This window comes from Dunckerocampus dactyliophorus, chromosome 10 (assembly GCF_027744805.1).
Source record: "Dunckerocampus dactyliophorus isolate RoL2022-P2 chromosome 10, RoL_Ddac_1.1, whole genome shotgun sequence".
Lineage (NCBI taxonomy): Eukaryota > Metazoa > Chordata > Actinopteri > Syngnathiformes > Syngnathidae > Dunckerocampus > Dunckerocampus dactyliophorus.
In genome coordinates this window covers 25179246-25199256 of record NC_072828.1, presented here as the reverse complement: position 1 = coordinate 25199256, position 20011 = coordinate 25179246, and the positions used below count along the sequence as shown (strand labels likewise).

At 38.8% G+C, this 20011-nt stretch overlaps 1 protein-coding gene across 3 annotated transcripts in view; it reads right to left on the bottom strand.

The window, feature by feature from the left end:
- Positions 1-6897, bottom strand: part of kank3 (KN motif and ankyrin repeat domains 3) — a 38212-nt gene extending 31315 nt beyond the window's left edge. For 2 of the 3 annotated variants that reach the window (XM_054790183.1, XM_054790181.1), the window contains exon 1: positions 1936-2069. The gene's annotated coding sequence lies outside the window, so the exon portion shown is untranslated. Of the gene's footprint in view, positions 1-1935; positions 2070-4594; positions 4787-6765 lie in introns of those variants that run through there. The other variant, XM_054790182.1, reaches the window with a different exon arrangement.
- Positions 6898-20011: the final 13114 nt, after the last annotated feature.

Below are 20011 nucleotides of genomic sequence, written 5' to 3'. Positions count from 1 at the left end.
TAAATGTTCTCATTATTTCAACTTTCTTCTTGTCAATTTTCTTCTCATAAGTGACTTTGTTCTGATGATGCTTTTACTTTTTACTCTTGTAACATTATAACTTTTTCCACAAACAAACTTTCTAAAAACTACAACTTCATTATTGTTTTGTTTGCTTCTCATAACATTGCAAATTTTAAAAGTATTTTTATATTTCAACTTTATGCTAATAAAATGACATTAATTATTCCTCATAATACAACACCGTTATTCTTGCACAATTACTTGTTCTCATTAGATTACGTTTTTCTCTTGTCATTCTCTTGACTGTCGTTAGCTCCGCCAAGGAGGTTATGTTTTTGCTGACGTTTATCTCTTTGTTTGTTTGTTTGCGTTCAAAATAACTTAGAAGGATTTAGATGAAATTTTCAAGATTGTCGGAAATGATATATGGAAGAACTGTTTACATTTTGGGGGGGTGATACGGATCACCGTCTGGATCCAGGAACTTTTAAAAAGATTTTTTAACATTGCGAGATAGGACCGTTTTCAGTATTTGTGCATCAAACTCCACACAAAAAATGATCAGTGCACTTGGAAAAAAAATAAGAGGACAAGTTTCCAACGGGTTGTACAAAATATCAAAGACTGATCCAGATAATGGAATAATTCCGGATACTCTGATCCACAATATGAAGAAATAGAGGACCTTTGGAATTTTCATTATAGGAGTACAACAAATGAAGCTATGAACATGCAACAAACACCGTAATATATAGCCAAGATACTGTGGAATCTGAAGTGTGCAACGAATTTGTTGGATTTTCAATCCAGAAGAAAACCGCCGTTACGGAAAATGCGATTTTTGTGAATAACTACTGGACTAATATTGATATCATTATTAATCAAATTGCTAATGGTATGTTTTCATGGTCAAGGACTCTAAATATGTAGATAAATTAAATGTAGGACTAATATTTATGCTGTAAAACACAATATGGGGGAAACTATGGAGGTGTCCAAGTGCTTTTCTAGTTACGTTATATTTTTAGAACGTGCCGCGGGCCAATAAAAACCAGCCGCGGGCCACAAATGGCACCCGGACCGCACTTTGGACACCCTCGGTCAAGCCTTTAGCCTGGCCGTCAGTCTACCGTGACAACCGTGCTTCCATCCCTTGTGGCCAAGCCTCCATCTCCCTTTAAAAGCGGCTAGCAGGTGTACGCAGCTCCGCCAGCTAGCACTTCGAGATGATGCAGGCGTTCCTCCAATGTCTACATAATCCACATCAGCACTGACTTCTGATCATATGCGCCACATGGGGGTCGTTATCTTGCACCGACGTCACGTTCCTGTAGTTATGATGCTTTATTACCATGCACTCATAAATTATAACTGAAAAATAAACGGAGGAAAAAGTAGAAATGGGGGTTTACTTGAAGAGGTTGAAAGAGTTTGGAGGTAGTTGTGAAGACAAACAGTTGGCAAAGTTATGAGAAAAAGAAGAATACGTTCCAAAGTGGTAACAGTGGGCAAAATTCATAAAACGAACAAAGAGCCAAATAGAGCTAAAACTATTTTAGAACGCTGTCGCCACACATTAGCGCTTATTGTGTTTGATTGAGGTCGGAGAGGCTAGGGGAAACGGTACCATCAGCACAACACCATGGCTGCATGTAATCATGTGGACAATAACATTCAGTAAAAACACACTATGGTTTTTAACGTGAAAAATGACTTTAAAATCAATAATAGCTGTCATAAAGCGGCAACCCATAAATTCCAATAAAGTATGCAGCTAAAGTGGTAAATTGTGTGTGGCTACTAACACTTTGTTACAGTAGTTGTAACCCACTGTAAAGTGGAGCTCTTAATTGACACACATTAGGAGCGTTAAGCATGACAGCCAATCAATCAAATGATGTTTGCTAATCGATTCCGGAGGCTCTCTCTTACCTTCTGACTTGTCCCGGGGCCGTCACACTGGGACTGATCATGCCTTTCGTGGAACGCAAGCTAGCAAGAAAAGTTTGGGAGGGCAAGAAAGAAAACTCCCCCGTCCCCCTTTTGAAGTTCATCTACAGCGTCAAGTGCTGCATGTGTGAGTGGTGTTTCCGGTTTGTATTTTCAAAATTAAACAAGGAAGCGCATGCTCTTGTCGGTCGTATGGCGACGTTCAAGTTATAATAAATAAAAAAAGATGTCAGATGTCCTGTTTTTTGTAGACTTCTGTTGACAACATCACGCATTGTATATATTTATTTATCTTTTCTTTTTATCCACTAGGCTCTTTTAAAAAGTTTGTATCAATTGTTATTGTATCATTGTCATTGTTATTAAGATAACTTTAATCATTGTATTAACCTGCCAAGGCATTACGGTTGTAAATCACAAGCTTTTAACTGTAATATATTTCAATTTGTATTTTATACTTTAAAAAAGCAATGAAGGCCAAACAGATATTTAAAATCCCCAATTTAACAAATAATTTACATTTAATACCCGCTAAATTAATTTAGATTTTAAAAAATTGTTAAAAATAAAAATACACAAAATTATGTACTAAATGTATACCGTAAAGCACCGTGTATAAACCGCACTTTTTTTCCACTGGTAAGAAGCAAAAAATCAGGGTGCGGTTTATACACAATGTCAGGTCTGTGACCAGATGCAGAAATGGACAAGAAGTCCATTTTAGTATAGCCGTCTGTGGGTCAGACAGTTGCTTTGACTTTAGCGCCCTCTGCTGTACAGTTGCTGAAAATGCTAGTGTATGCAACTAACTTATCTGACGGCTGTCTGTATTTTCACACAGTGAAACGATCTCTATATACACTGAAGCTAACCTAAGCTTCCATTAAAACATTGCAGATGATGTAAAATACAATACAATGTTGGAGTTTATTCAAATTCACACTGAAGCAATGCAATAAAATAATAATAGAGAAAAAGAGAAGCAGTGAAAGATATCAAAACATCTCTGAAAATTGCAAATTTCTTTATTTTGAATTTTTATTATTATTATTATTATTATTAATCTGTGCTTAGCCATAATATTAAAGATCTAGATGCCGAAGTTCAGATTTCTTTATTCTTCTTTTCGAAATCACTTAGTACCTTTACGCATGTTGATTTGAGATGAAGAGGTGGCAAGCATTTATGAACTAAAAATTTTTTTTTTCCCCACCATGAGCCTGAAAATAGGGGTGCGGTTAATACACAGGTGCGGTTTATACACGGTGCTTTACATTAATTATTTTAAATGTACTGTACTAGTTATTTAACGTGCGTTTTTCCTTGGGCAGCCACAATATATGCATGACAAATGAAGCATTAGATATTTCAATAGAATAATACTGTATATGAATCAAATACTTCAATTTGTATTTTATAATTAAAAATAAAGAAGGCAAAACAGCTACATTTTTAAAATCCATAATTTAAGAATATTTACATTTGATACATGCTGAATTAATTAGAATCTAAAAAACAGCACCAAAAAAAAAAGAAAAACAAACCAAAAAGTACACAAAATGATGTACTGAATGTATAATAATTTAAAATGTATTCAAGTTATTTGATGTGTGTTTTTCCTTGGACAGCCACAATATATGCTGACTATCAATGAATAAAATAAGAGAAAAAGAACAAATGAAGAATTCCTAAAAAAAAAAAAAGCAAAGAAGGCGAAACTGTTTTTTTATCCCCAATTTAACAATAATTTACATGAAAAAAATAGCAACAAAAAAAAAACAGGAAAAAATACACAAAATTATTTATTACATTCAATTTTTCCTTACCTATGCATGATGATAAACAAATAACGAACAAATAAAAAGAAGTGAAAAAGAAATGAAAAATCATATATTTCGATAGAATAATATAAGAATAATCAAATTCAATTTGTATTTTATACTTAAAAAATGCAAGGAACCCAAAAGGGATGTTTTTTTAAAATCACCGATTGAACAATAATTTACATTTAATACGCGCTGAAATAATTTTAATCTGAAAAATAGCAACAACAAAAAAATACACATAATTATTAACTAAATGTATAGTAATTTAAAATGTATTAAAGTTATTTGATGTGCGTTTTTCCTTGGACAGCCACAATATATGTATTTATATGTATTTATACATATATTTATTTATACATGCATTTATTTATATATTTAGACATATTTTATATTCATATTTCCGTATTATATACAGTAGTTATTTATACATATTTAAATATTTCAATTTTTATGTACTTAAAAAAACAATTTAACTTTCATTTACATTTAATACACACTCAATTGATTTTAATCTGAAAAGCAGCAAAAAAAAATTGGAAAAAACAAACAGAAAAAATAATTTATTAAATGTGGAATCATTTAAAATGTATCGTTCGGTGTTTCTCCTTGGACAGCCACAATATATGCTTGACAATAAATAACAAAATAAATACAAATAATTGAAAAGAACACGTTTATTGCATCCTCCAATTCCCTAATGGCTTTTCTGTGACGTTATGCTACTTTAATAATTGCTCCAAACAACATTACAAATGTATGAAATCAACGTTTGTCTGCTTTTATTTTACTAGCATATACAGTAATTATTTACTTACTTCCTGGAGCATGGATGTGTCTTTTTTTGACAGGCAGCACCATTCACCAATGAGAGTGAAGAATCCAGTGTGTCGGCAAGGGGGGAGGTCATGCACCCTACCATCAAGTCATGTGAAGGGCTGCATGGAGCTTGCGGTAATGGCGTACGCGCCGGTTAGACAGGGTTGGCGGGGTAGCAGTCAGTCACATGGCTGACATTTGGAGACACACAAAAGCATTAGCAAACACTAGTTCACCCTTAATGGAACATACATGTTAGAACAGCACCGTGGTGCTTGGAGAGCGGGCCTGTTATCACTGCGCTTTCTGTGCAGCCTCTATAGAAGCCTAGCATGTGTTGGATTTGAACACGTTTTAACTGCGTGATATACGGTATCTTAACGGCATGTGCATTTCACATACAGTATAGCATCCAATGCTGGTAGAGCACTGTTTAGTATCTGAGATGAGCTTTGTACACATTTTGTATCGTCTGACTTCCTTGAATTGTGCTTTCCAGTTAGGATGGCTGTGAAAGATTGGTGTCTGTGCTGATAAGTGGTGTGCACAAATATTTGAATATTTCAGCTGCAAGATAACCCACAAGGTTTCGGTGTTTTTCACACACTGCACTGTACTTCTGTCATCGCAGCAACAGAGGGCGCTGTTGTCTCTGCTTGTGGTCTTGTGCCTGCCAGGCAGCCCTGACTCCACGGTGAAACTCACAGTGTCTTCCAGGGATGGATAAATCACCTTATCATAAAAAGCCACACGAATAAGACATAATCATTGAGAAAGAGATAAATGGAAATTGAGTTGTGCAGTAAGGGTAGGCGGACCGTTCCAAATGTCAAAGCTGTTGATACCGAGGATAGTATCAGTGTCAGGTCGATGCTGGCGTGATGAGATCGGTGTTTTTCAGTTCTCTTCTGTGTTTATTTTTTCGCGGGTGGTCTCCGCATGTCGAAAAAGTAATTAAAAAAAAAAAAAGTAATTTATATGTCCATAAAAATGTCTATTTTTCACACATGGCGCAAACCCTCCTGCTACCTTGACATCGATGTTCTCCTCCGATTTCACATCAACATTTGCAATAAAAGTGACTGTTGTCATGATCAGATTAGCTTCAGCTCCAGAGCCTGCCCCTTCTCTCTTCAATTGCCATCATCCACCATCCTTATGTGAGACATGAACACATATGTCTTTATTTTCTGTGCGTTCTGATGATATAAAAACGGACAAAAATGTCATTACTGCATGTATGGGACATACTTATTCCGCCTATGAAGTCGTCGGAAAGGTCTCGAAAAAGCGGCAACAACGCTCCATTTACATATAACATCACGTGCCCATTAACCAAGCTAAAGCGACATAGTTATTGCTATTATTGGTCACACTTTACAATAAGGTACACAAAAATACAGTAGTTACTGAGTAACTAATGAAGAACTAATGAGGAACTAGTGACTAAAGCACATACATTTAGACCAGTTACTGAGGAACTAATGACGAACTCATGAGGAACTAATGAGTAGTGGTTAGGGTTAGCTAGTGTAATTTTGTGTACCTTATTGTAAAGCGTTGCCCTATTATTAACATTGTTATGCTGATCGAACTACGTTACTGGCGCACTGACACTTAGTCATACCAGCACTTAGCATTTTCAGAGGTAGGCACTCATATAAACACTACTACGCTATTATGCCGAGTGTTAGCATACTAACATTGGCATTCTTTAAGCCATTCAAACCCTTCCATGGTATGTTTCCATGGTCAAGGAATCTAAATATGCAGATAAAATAAATGTAGCGCTAATATTTATGGTGTAAATCACAATACGGGTGCTTGGCGGAGGTCTGCACTCTCCGAGTATTTTTCGAATTCGTCATGTTTTTATCTTACGAGATCTCGTAACACCCCTGGTATATGCGAGGGGGTCGTATAGCGATGTAATTGATCTCACTTAGTATGTATTGTGTAAAACTAAGACAGGAACAGCATCAAATTAAAAGCACAAAGTGAATACAGCCTCACCATCCACCATTATAAGCTTGGAGTTTGTTTTTCAGAGAGAAGATTAGCGCCGCTGCTTGATGTGTGTGGTAACAGGCACTGTGCTAGCATGAATTAACTTGAAGCTGTGCACACAACAAATATACACATTAGCACTCAATAACGTGTCAAACTTTACCTTTAGGCATTCCCACAGAGTATCAGCATTTGGGAGCAAATATGAAGTGAAAAAAAAAACGATAAAAATACAGTACAGTTGACAATCTGTGCAGAGTTGGAGAAGGCTAGCGCACGTACAATGGTGCGTTCAAGGACTGACATACAAAGTGGGACACTCGCAACAAACAACACAAACATGCAAAATCTTCAAACTATATTATTTTTATATTAAAAAAATGGCCCATATTTCCAAATTGATATGCATTTACTTAAAATTGTATTTAGTTATTTACAAAAGTATTTTTTTTTGTGTGTGTGTATTTTTTTTTTTTATCGTTGCCTGAAAGGTTTCCTAGGCCCAGTTCGGCCCCGCCCACGGACCAGTACTGGGCCCCGGCCCGGTGGTTGGGGACCCCTGATTTACAGCCCATGGCTGTTTTTATATTGGCCATCGGCACATTCTAAAAATACAATTTAACAAGAAAACTAAAAATAACATGTAAATAAAACCTGCAAAAATGTAAAAAAGAGCAGTAATTAAACGAAAATTAAAAACAAAATATTAGGAGAATTAGGTCATAATGTAAAAAAAATAGTATAAAGTTAATATTAAAGACTAAAACATGTAATTAAAAAAAAAGTCATAATATGAAAAACAAACAAAAAGAACAAAGTTGTAATTTTAGGAAAATTTAGGTTGCATAAAAGTCAAAAATTCAAAATATTAGGAGAATAAAGATACAGTAAGAGAAATAAATGTACGAGAAAAAAATGTTCAATATTTGTAAAAATAAGATAAACACATAAAAGGGAAAAACAAGGCAAGAAGCGTAACAAAAAGGAGAAAAAGTTCATTCATACCAACACTTAGGACACCCTTTGTCATCGACAACAGTGGCCCCCGCATCCTTTGACCTTTCAGTACGCAGCCCTCGGTGGAAAAAGTTTGGACACCCCTGCTTCAAACCCATTTAGCCCTGCATCTCCACTTTGAGGAGCATGTGGGAATCAAACGCTGAGCGCGCGTGTTGTTGCTAAAGACACGTCAGACAGGAAGTCTTGTCTCTCCTGTGACCCAGCACAACAATGCAGGGTTTGGCAGGGCGCTGTGACCTGGCAGAGACAAAAGGACATCTTAGAAATGAATCAGTCACGAACAACCCACCATCAGACCACAACAGGAAAAGTGATGCCTTTAACAGTTTCTTCCTCCGTGAAATTTAATTTTTACCATGACCGCTCCTTTCTGCAGCAGTGTGGAGGATCGTGCGTTGCACTTGCTGACTGGTGACCTGGTGACCTATGAGTCGGCGTACAGTTCCTCACAAGAGCAAGCATGTGATTGGCTAATCAGTGGCCGGTGCTTGTACTGTTTATTTATTCTAGATTATAAATATATAAATGTCATCACTGCTTAAGAGGACACTAAGCAGTTCACATGGAAGCTTCCATCATCTTTTTCCTCACGGTCAAGCTGACCTCTCATCCAGATGTTCTCCAAACCACACCCAAACACCACTGAGGAAGCTTTTCATCACAGCCAGCCAAAATTAATCTCACTTGGCTCGGTAGCGCCCTCCCTTTTAAAGGTGGAGTGTGTTTGAGGAATGTTCAGGAAAGAAGGAAACTAACAGTTCGTCAACACCTAAGTTGTACTGTCCGTGATTCTTGTCTTGGTGGGAAGACGCAGCATGACTGTGGGCCGGTGCCCAAAGAAAGCTCCTTAATGGAAGGCTTGGAAGAACTTTTCTTCTCTTCCAGGTGCAGTGAACACATCGTCCAACACTTTTGTCCATATCAATCAAAAAAAGTGTCTCGCTGACCATAAGTTGTTGGTAATTTATAAATATGTGCTAATCCAGGCAAAACGTCCTGTACAGCATATATGGACAACTGTCAGAAAGCCTGCTATTTTTTGCACGTTTGTCTTTATGCTTCACTGATCATGTTTTTTTGTCACACTTTGTCGTGTAGTCCTTGAATGCACCATAGTGTGCTGTTTGTTTGGCCACAAAAGCACAGTAATTCCCCGTTTATTGCGGTTAATTGGTTCCAGACCCGAACATAAGTGAATTCTCACCAAGTAGGATTTCTTATTTATAAAAGGAAAGGATTTTCATAGTTAGAGCATAGAAAACCTGTTTACGACCTTCTAAATACACACATTTTAACATTGTTAGAGCCCTCTAGACATGAAATAACATATATAGTAGACATAATAAAAGCAAATAAGCTGTAAATATGACGTCGTGCGCGTGTTGTTGTGTTCAATAAGGGAGCCTGACAGGAAGTGACGTAAGGGGTTCAGAGTTGAGTTTCAGGTTGGCGTGGGTTACGGCCGCAACAGCAGCCCGTGTTTTTATTAGGGGGTTTTATTAGATATATTGTGCCTGTCATGAGATAATTCAAACCTGCAATAAAAGCCTGGGGTTCCGGTGATCAAGTCTGGTGATCGAGTGTCTTCCCAAACATCACACTAACATTACTGACACCTTGTCACAAGTTTACAACACTACGTCAACGTCTTTTGAATGCCTGATGAGGCGGAACTGGCGTAACACGCACCTGTTACCTGTCACCGCTGATTACCTACCTGCTCTTAAGCTGTGGGAAGGCAACACTCGAGCGCCAGATTGTTCTCTGCTCTACGCCTGCAACCCACGCCAAACCTGACTTCCTGTTTCGCTGCTTATACCTTGTGTGTTCTTTCTAGTCCTTGGTAGTGAACACAACTTGATATATTATTGTAAGTCGTTACTGGAATTACAACAGGCAAGCAGTGTGGCTTGAAGAAACGCCTTCTCTAGCCTTTAGCCTGGCGACCAGGCTAAAGGCTTCACCGTGAATCTGGTATCCACCTGTTCATGAATTACTTACACTATCATACATTTTATACTTTAAATGTGTGAGGCACAGTTAGGGCTTTGTGTCGTGAGTGAACAATGGCAACTGTAGAGAGAAGGGCGGGGTTCTGAGGCTGAAACTAATCTTTTATTGCAACTATTGATCTGAAATCGGAGGAGAACGTCAAGGAGGGTTTGGAGAGGGGAGTGAAACGGCTGTCACTAGATGACCTGCATTCCCCTGCTTCGTGACACTTTGTACATGATGACAGATACTATACAGGCCAGACCTTGTCGGAAAAACAAAGTCGGAGGCCAAAACACCAGCAGATCTTTATCAGAACAATAAAATCATTTCCCCACTGAGCGCTACCACTGCTGTGCTGACAGGATGGAGATAGCGCAACAGCTGTCTGTCACCTCTGAGTGTGCATCAAAGTCCAGAGATGTTGGCAGCAAAACATGTTTTGGCTTTCCTGCCATAGAATCCAGGGCTCGAATCAGGAAGAAGTCATAAACACCTTTATATTGGTTTCAAGGTCAGCGTGCACTCAAAAAGGATAGAGTGGATAAAGCAGCAATAATTACGTACTGTAGCTGCATGTAACCAATAAGGCCAACGTTTTTACACAACTTTATCTAAGATCATCTGCGGTGCTTGGCCCCATGTGAGGACTTTTGAAATATAACAAAAAGGTAACACAATAAACAATGTAAGCTTCTGCATATAATGTGAACACAGAAAGTTGGCAGACCCTGTAAAATTCACATTTTTAACGCTAAAAATGAGAAACACCTTAAACCCCTTCGAATTCTGAGATTTTTTGGGGCGGGGGCTGAAACGCAAGTTAAAGTTAAGTAAAAGCAAAACTGTCCTTGAACTACTTGGAGTAGAGGTATGGGATGGGGTGCCACTTTTTATTGGCACGTAGCTTTGTCCCACCGTCACACCACACAGCCGTCAAAACAGCACACCTCCGGCCTTCAAAATACAACCACTGGGCGGCACATCCTGTCAGACAGCACGTGACACAATAAGGGTCTCAGAAATACAGCTTTTGCTGATAATGTGAGGTGAAAGTAAGCCATCTTCCTTTAATTGGTCATGATTCTTTTTTAACATTTGGCACTTTTTCTATAACATATTGCAGTACTCATCTTATTTTGTACAAACGGTGTTTACTTGTGAAATGCATCCAACGGCATCATCGTAAAAGAAGCATCACGTGTTCATTTATTCCAGTAATCCCTCATTTATGGTGGATTTCTTATTTATAAATGGGATATTTTCGTAGTCAGAGCATAGAAAACCTGTTTACGACCTTCTAAATACAGCTTTCAACATTGTTAGAGCCCTCTAGACATGAAATAACACCCCTATAGTTACCTTTACACTCATATTACCCAATATAATAGACATATGAAGACAAAATAAGCCATTTCAGACAAAAATAAAACTTGTGCATGTGTTCTGCATGTGTGGAGGACAGAACGTGACGTTGAGGGTTCAGAGTTGACTTTTTACATTGGCATGGAACAATAGCAACGATAGCCCGTGTTATTATATTGGATGATTTCTTCTTATTATTATCATTGTGTTATTATTACGGTGCCTGTTGCGAGATAATGCAAAGCTTCAGTAAGAGCCTGTTTGTCTTGTGTGTCTCAGCAAACATTACAGTAACATTACTGACACCTAGGGACCAGTATAGAGTACTACATTTCATAATTTGAACGCGTCTTCTGATTGCCTTATATTTGTATTTTCATTCATTTAGCCATTTTCATGCTTGAAAATGCAAAACTTCAGGCCACTTGGACACGGGCCGGGGTCTGATCAGCCTTTGCTGGGTGTCTGCTGTATGACCCGAATATCCTTTTTTTTGTTTTGTTTTTTTTTTACTAATAAGCCGTATTAAACCACGAAACAGCAAGATTTATGAATTGATGATGAAAAAGCCAAGAAGAAACAGAAAGAAGAAAATAATTCAGCATTAAAAAGTGTTTCAGAGAACCTGTTGTGTCCCACAAGGACATCTCCTGAAGTCAAAGTCTTTGCTTTGGGGAGGACTTTTTTTTTTTTTTTCATTTGCGCTGGTGTGTTTTATATTTGTTTTCTGTTTGGAGTTTCCACGTACACGGAGGCGGGGGTGTTGACTTTATATGTCGTGTGCACAGCAAAATATGTGAAATGATACCAAATAAGGCAACGGAGAAGCAGTGACATGTGAGAAAAATATGATTTTTTTTTCACACATTCCTTGGATTTGTGATTTGTAGGTAAAAGGTGAAACTGTGTGAGGGGAGGGGTGTGACCCGCCTCACAGCAAAGGTCACGGCCAAACAGAGTGTTAAGTTATGGGATAGACGTGAGGCCGCTGACCACGATAAGTGAATTTCTACAAAGTAAGAGTCCATATTAATAAATGTAATACGTTTGTAGTTAGAGCATAGAAATGACTTTCTAAATGTGAGTTTTAATGTTATTAGAACCCTGTAGACATGAAATAACACCCCTATAGTCACCTTTACACTCTGTTTTTCTTTGTTTACACCACTTTGCGCAGGCTACGGGATCACTGCACGGACAGGGAAGAGACGGCCGCCGCTTTAAACATAGCATGCTAGTGAGCTCACTAGTTAGCCTGGAATTTATCTATTCTAAATGTAAGAAAGGGTTTCGAACGGAGTGGGGAAGAAGGACAAGGTAAGAAGCCAAAAACTTACCACTTCCACACAGAACGGGAGAACTTTTTCATGTCGAACATGCCATGGCTGACTCCATGCAGTTTGAAGGTAATGTAATCTAACGTCTCATCAATGTAACATTACTGACGTCTAGTGACGAGTAAACCGCATATGATGTCATGATCTGGGTTGTCGCTCTGCTGCCGCCTTTCTGCCTTGTGTTGCAGTGAATGCGGTCCTGCTGAGGTGCAGCTGCCGGCGCACACCTGTGGCCACCTTCTTATACTGATTGTTTGCTTCTGCTCAGCGCCAGATTGTCCTCGTCCCTCGCCTGCTACTGTGCCTACCTGCCTAGTATCGTGCTAACCCTAGCTTTCTCGCATTTTTAGTATTCTCGGTCGTGAGCATTTCCATGCTTGGCTACTTCCAGCAGCACCCTCGTTTTTTGTGTATTTATTGCTCAGGTTATCGTCACCCGCTGGCTTGTCCGCAGTGATTTTTTATTCCTCGTACCCGTATTTAGATCCGGCAGCCTTTTGCTCGCTGTCTATTTTTGTTCTGCCTTTTTCCTGTGGTCTTGCCCTCCTGTGCCCTGATTTTTGTTGTCTGGACTCTGCTCTCAGTTTCTGTATTTATTTACTTTACTTTTTATTTACTTTATTGTGTGCATTGTGGGGTGCCAAACTCAGCCAGTTCATGACATATAACTTGTCTTTCGATGTTTTTGGACCAATAATAGTCCGTAGTCAACCAGGAAACAGCGGCCGTTTATTAATATATTTTTGGAAATAAAGCAAAAGAGTGAGAGAGTGATGTTTGAACCGCAATATAGCGAGGGATGACATATGTATTTTGGTTCATTTAACTATTCTTATGCTTGAAAACACTTAATTTAGGCACAAATATTTAAAATTTGCTTCAAAATGTGCATTTTTTATGATCAATAATAGGCCATATTCAACCAGCAGCATGATTTATCAATTATATTTTTGATAGAGCAAACTTGTGAAATTCAAACTGCAAAGTGTCTGGGGACGACTGGAAGGAAATGTAGGAAATTTGAAAATGAAAGGAAAAAAAAAAAAGAAAAAAATGACTGACTGTGCTACGCGATTGAATAAAAATGTTGACGGCAAAGCTGTTAAATGGCAAGCATTAGCATTTTGCATGGTATATCTATTTTTGTACTTTTGAATTTTATTTGTCGGAGAATTACCTGTCAGCAGTTTGCATTTTTTTTTATGTTTCATTTTCAAAATGAAACAGTTCTGCAACTGTCCTGTTTACTGTTCGAAAATGAACCCAAACCATGACCTTAAAAGTTGGGGTGCACCGATATACGGGAACATAAAAGTCCCACTTTATCCAGCCGTAGCAACAGAACAACATTCTACCCGTTGACTCATCTTGCAACGGGCAACCGTTGTTGTGATTTCAGTTGCGAGTTGCGTCATTTTTTTAATTTTTTTAATCACAGTCGGAATGCTGTTGACATGAAAGTTATTCCAAGTCAAGACGCGACTTGGCCCAGTGTCCTTCATTGACTTCATTTCTGTTTCACCCTTGCGGCTTAAACCGAACAACAAACACAAACAGAAATGGAAATACTTGGCAGTCAATGTGCTATTGTAGTACGTTAATATTCTCAACACTGTGTGCTACATGACAAACTGTCCAAGGGTGTACTTCAGGTGGAGAGGTTTCACACCTTAAACATGTTTACAGAGTATAGCACAGGCCGTAAAGAAAGAAAAGTACAGTCCTGCGCTCTTTTATCAGCAAGAGTAGATGCCTCAGGCAAACAACGTTTTGCTTTCTGGGTTAAAGTGCAAGCTGGAGAACAGGATTGTAAAAAAAAAAAAAAAAAAATGAGAGAGAATAGGTCCTAGAGCAAGCTGGGACACAAGGATACATACTCTGTATGTGGAATCTGGGTAAAAGGTCGTTACAATGGGAGTGAATAAGGGAAGACTCAACGTTTGGAGCGTAAATAACAGCTGCATTTAGTGCCAGGAGGAAATGAATGGCACATGGGAGCAACGCGTAACAATGCCATTTCACGTGCATCACGGCTGGATGTTAAAACAAGCAGAGAAGCACCTGAAATTACCTGGGAATTTTCTTCAAATATTTGGACGAGTGATTAAAAAAGAAAAGGCCGCTTTGCGCTTCGTGCTTTCACTTTATCAAGAACATATTCATTAACAAATCATGCTGTTTCGTGGTTAAATATAGCCTATTATTAGGAAAAAATGCAAATGTTACATATATTTTGCCTAAATTAAGCATTTTCAAGAACACAAATGGCTAAATGAAGTAAAATACAAATATAAGGCATTCAAAAGACGCATTCAAAGATGACACACTGGTCTCTAGGTGTCAGTAATGTCACTGTAACGTTGCAGTGACATTACCATTAACCTTCTTTTGCGGCCATTACCCTTGCAGAGCTGACACTCAACTTTCAGGTCCCACAGAGAACACATTTATAGTAACACACAAGAGCATGAGTCTCTTTTCTATCTTAAATGGCTTATTTTCTCGGAATATGTCTACTATAGTGTGTAATAGGAGTGTAAAATTGTCCCTTGAGGAGATACAGCATAATAAAATTGCATAATGTTTGATAAAGTATGTTTGATGTTGATACTGGATTATAAAAAAAACATTTTGGCCACGTTTTGTATTAGATGTCATTGCCTTGTGAGTGTGCAAACTTAACGTTAATGCAGATCCAGCTGCAGCACGTGTTTTCATCAGTTTGAGTTGCTTTCTTTTTGTGTGTGTCTGGTCACAAAAACGGGTGTTGCGGGGGAGGAATGGGGGGGGGGGGGGGTGCGGGGGTCTGATGCAATAGAGTAGGCACGTGACAGCAGGCTAACCTTTCGCACACTAACCCACTGGAAACATTGTATAATCTCCCCAACAGAAAGCAGCTCGTGTACCGTGCATGTGCAGATGTGATTAGACATGTTGCGTTGTTGTGATCCACACAGCAGCCCGGCGGATCGTTAACACCCCAGGAATGTTTTGGGACGTGTTAGAAGATGAAAACTGTCAAGACTTCTTTGAAAGTGTTGACTGTTGCGTTATCATCGGCAGTAAAATAATGATGGTTCGAAGAAAACGTCAAAATCACATCAGAATCAAATAAACATTCTGATTTCTAAATGTAAAGAAAGAATATAACACAAATAACACACATTTATGAACTGTGTTTCAGATAATCAAATGTAAATATTAGTCAACGACAACAACAACTGAGCACAAAATGCAGTTAAAAAAAAATCCAAACCTACATGGCCCTGTGTGAAAAAGTGATTGCCCCCATTAAAACATAACTTAACTGAGATTAATTGAGATTTATCAGTCTGGAAGAGGTTGTAAAGCCATTTCTAAAGCTTTGGGACTCCAGCAAACCACAGTGAGAGCCATCATCCCCAAATGGCCAAAACATGGAACGGTGGTGAATGTTCCCAGGAGTGGCCGGCCGACCAAAAGGACTCCAAGAGGGCAGCGACAACCCATCCAAGAGGTCACAAAAGACCCCACCACAACATCCAAAGAAGTGCAGGCCTCACTTGCCTCAGTTAAGGTCAGTGTTCATGACTCCACCAGAAGAAAGACACTGGGCAAAAACGGCCTGCATGGCAGAGTTCCAAGACGACAACCACTGCTGAACAAAAAGAACATTAAGGCTTGACTCAATTTTGCCAGAAAACATCTTGATGATCCCCAAGACCTTTGGGAAAATACTCTGTGGTCTGATGAGACAAAAGTTGAACTTTTTGGAAGACGTGCGTCCCATTACATCCGGCGTAAAAGTAACGCTCCATTTCAGAAAAGGAATCATCGCAAAAGTAAAATATGGTGGTGGTAGTGTGATGGTCTGGGGCTGTTTTGCTGCTTTAGACCCTGGAAGACTTGATAAATGGAACCATGAATTCTGCTGTCTACCACAACATCCTGAAGGAAAATGTCCGGCCATCTGTTTGTGACCCCAAGCTGAAACCAACTTGGGTTCTGCAGCAGGACAATGATCCAAAACACACCAGCAAGTCCACCTCTCAATGGCTGAGGAAAAACAAAATTTGGAGTGGCCTAGTCAAAGTCTTGACCTGAATCCCATTGAGATGCTGTGGCATGACCTTAAAAAGGCGCTTCATGCTGGAAAACCCTCCAATGTGACTGAATTACAACAATTCTGCAAAGATGAGTGGGCCATAACTCCTCCACAGCGCTGTAAGAGACTCATTGCAAGTTAACGCTTGATTGCAATTGTTCAACCAGTTATTCGGTTTAGGGGGCAATCACTTTTTCATAGAGGGCCATGTAGGTTTGGATTTTTTTCCTCCCTTGATGCGTTTTATTTAAAAAATGCATTTTGTGCTCAGTTGTGTTGTCATTGACTGATATTTAAATTTGTTTGATGATCTGAAACATTTAAGTGTGACAACATGCAACAACAAAAAAAAAAGAACTCAGGAAGGGGGCAAACACTTTTTCGCACCACTGTACGTAGAATAAGTAAAGATCCTTGCAGGTTTGGAGAATGTGTCAAATATACTATAAATATATATATATATATATATATATATATATATATATATATATATATATATATATATATATATATATATATATGTGTGAATGTTGAATTCTGCGATTGACTGGCGACCAGTCCAGGGTGTACCCCGCCTCTCGCCCGAAGTAGGGTCCAGCACACCAACGACCCGAGTGAGGATAAGCAGCATAGAAGACGGATGGACGGATGAATGATTCACTGTATTTAACTTAAACATCTTTAAACCATAATCACACTACATGCACTTCTTCCTGAGGTTTTGTCCACCATAATCACAGATGTCACAAACATCTCCAGACGCTGTGCAGCGCTTGAAGTCATCAGAGGAGAAGAGGTTGGAGGGTACGTGCGGAGCTGCAGCTGCAGCAGGGAAACGTGCACAGGATCACCAAGCCATGTCCTCAGCACACACACGAGTAAACAATATGTCCAGTATCAACATGGGGTACTGCTGAGGGAACTGGAGTACAATACAATTACAAAACCCAACCAGCTATGTTTGTTTGGCTTAGCTGTGTGATACTTCAAAGGGCTAAAAATACTGGGCAAATGTTGTACCACTTTTGTATTGCGAATGAATGTTTTCTAGTAGGGCATACAATACGATACCAGTGGTTTAGATGCTTACATTTAAGTATCAAGTACCATTTTGCATGCTCATCGGTCAATGGGGCATACTGTATACGTGTATAATTGATTCATTTTCTAGCATTCATCCCGTTCAAGGGCATAATGAGCTGGAGCCTATCCCAGCTGTCAGTCAGATTTTACATTCCAAAGAAGTGAAAACAGGTTTCATCTAGTATAAGCAATGAAGCAAAGTGGAGCGCAACAAGAAGTGACAGCACCCCACAGCATAGGCGAATAATAGCTGGACTAGCTGAACTCGCGGGACCAAATGAGGGGGTAAGTGCTCCACTCCACTGCTGATGGGGTGGTCATACAACTTCATGTGAAAAAAAAAAAAAAAAAAAATCCAAACTATCCCTTTAATATTTAGGCTGAAAAAAAACAAGTAAACATTTGGAAGCATTTCTCCCCTCCTTTCTCTTCTGGCAGCCTGATTTTTTTCTTTGCGGTGTTGGTCATTAGTTGAGTAAGGGGAATTGATGAAAAATAAAAAGAATAATGACAACATAACAAAATAAATTCAGTCGTCCCTCGCCACTTCGCGGTTCAAATTTTGCAGCTTGAAAAATCCCCCCCAGCAAATTTACATGTTATAGACCCTGTGTATAGCAGTCACCTGTCCAACGCAGCCAGCAGCCACCCATTTTGTCTCCCTTGGTCAATATCTGACTGCATATAGCAGCCAAATTACCGACTCAAGTAGAAGCTTCATGCACGAAAAAGTTTCATTTTTCAATCAATGAAGCCGTCGTGTGTAGACTTTAATTACTGAGTCCTAGCTCAGTCACAATCATTCACAAGATCCACACAAACTGTCAGTTGTTCCACATAAAAAAGCCGTCTTCTTTTGAGCTTGCTATTTCCTGGTCAAACATGTAACTTTAAGAGCATTTGCACCAAAACATTACCGCAAAGTAGGCTGGGAACAGGACGTGCTCCCAGCGACGCTACAATAAAAAAAAAAACATATGCTAGCATGCATGCGGCAGTGGGAGCAAAACTGAGCTCGGTTGTACTTAACTGAAGTATTTTATCAGTTATCAGTTATTATTAAACCTCTGGCTTCCTTTTAGTAAGTAAAAACCTTGGCTATGATTGCACTACATTGTCATGTAGACCTACAAAGTACACTTGGAAGAACAAGAGGTGAATAAATGTATTGCAACTGATGTGAAACTGATGAGGGGTAGGATTAAATAAGCTTTGCTTCTTCCTACTCCTTTTTGGACATGCAAAATTGTGAATTGTACTATGTGATGTGCTACTGTTTGACTCATATGCATGTTCAGGATGAATTAAAACCATGAACCATGATAATAACAAGCCTAGTAGTGCTGTACAACTTTTATCAGCAGTCCGCAGTGCCATCTACTGGTCAACATTATTATTATTATTATTTTCCCTTTTTTTTCCTCTACTGGTCAACATTCAAACTGGACGCCAACCTGTCTATAGAGGCCACCTGTCTGTAGCAGCCACTTTTGCAGACTCCCTCTCGTGGCCGCTATAGACAAGTTTGACTGTATTAATGAATAAATCATGCCGTTTTGTGGTTGAACACGAAAAATATGCATATTGAAGCAAACCTTTACGTATATTTTTGCCTAAATTAAGCATTTTTCAAGCATAAAAATGGCTAAATCAACTAAAAAAACTAGTATAAGGCATTCAGAAAACGCATTCAAAGACGCTGTGAACAATATGTAATATTCTACAATGTTCAGCAGGGTATCATTTCGCTGGAACAATAGGCTTTTATTGCAGTTTTGAATTCCCTCACAACAGGCACAATAAACCCTAATAAAAATCCCTAGTAAAAACACAAGCGACTGTTGCGGCCGTAACCCATGTCAAGCTGAAACTCACCTCTGAACCACTGACGTCACTTCCTTTCTGCCCGCCACTCATCTCAATTAGGGAAAATATTTACAGCAACACACGAGCACAAGTCTTGTTCATGTCTTAAATGGCTTTTTTACTCTTATTATGTCTACTATATTGGATAATGCAAATGTAAAGGTGACGACAGGGATGTTATTTCATATCAAGAGGGCTTTAATAATGTTTAAAAAAATGTATCTAAAAATGCTGGGCCCACACAAATATTCAATTTATAAACAAGTAATCCTACTTCTCGAAAATTAATTTATCATGGTCGGGCCTGGAACCAATTAACTACCACAAATGAGGGCCATATTTTCCCACGAACATAAGGTGGAAAAGCCGTGCAGCTGACAAATTCTGACTGTACAGTACTCCCCCTCTACGTAAGTCCAGCACTACACACCTTCATTCATGGTACGCGCTCTGGGTGGAGCAATCCTAAAATGGGGGCATTCCCTGTCAAATCTGGCCTTGTGTGTATTCTCACATCGGCTTTTTACTTTTATGCCTGCCAGTTTCTGTTAGCATGTCGCCAATAGTATCATGTTGCAGAAACATCTATTATACACCATGACTGTAAGTGTGACATCGTTATTTTTGCTATTCGGTCAATAAAATACAGAGAAACATCATAC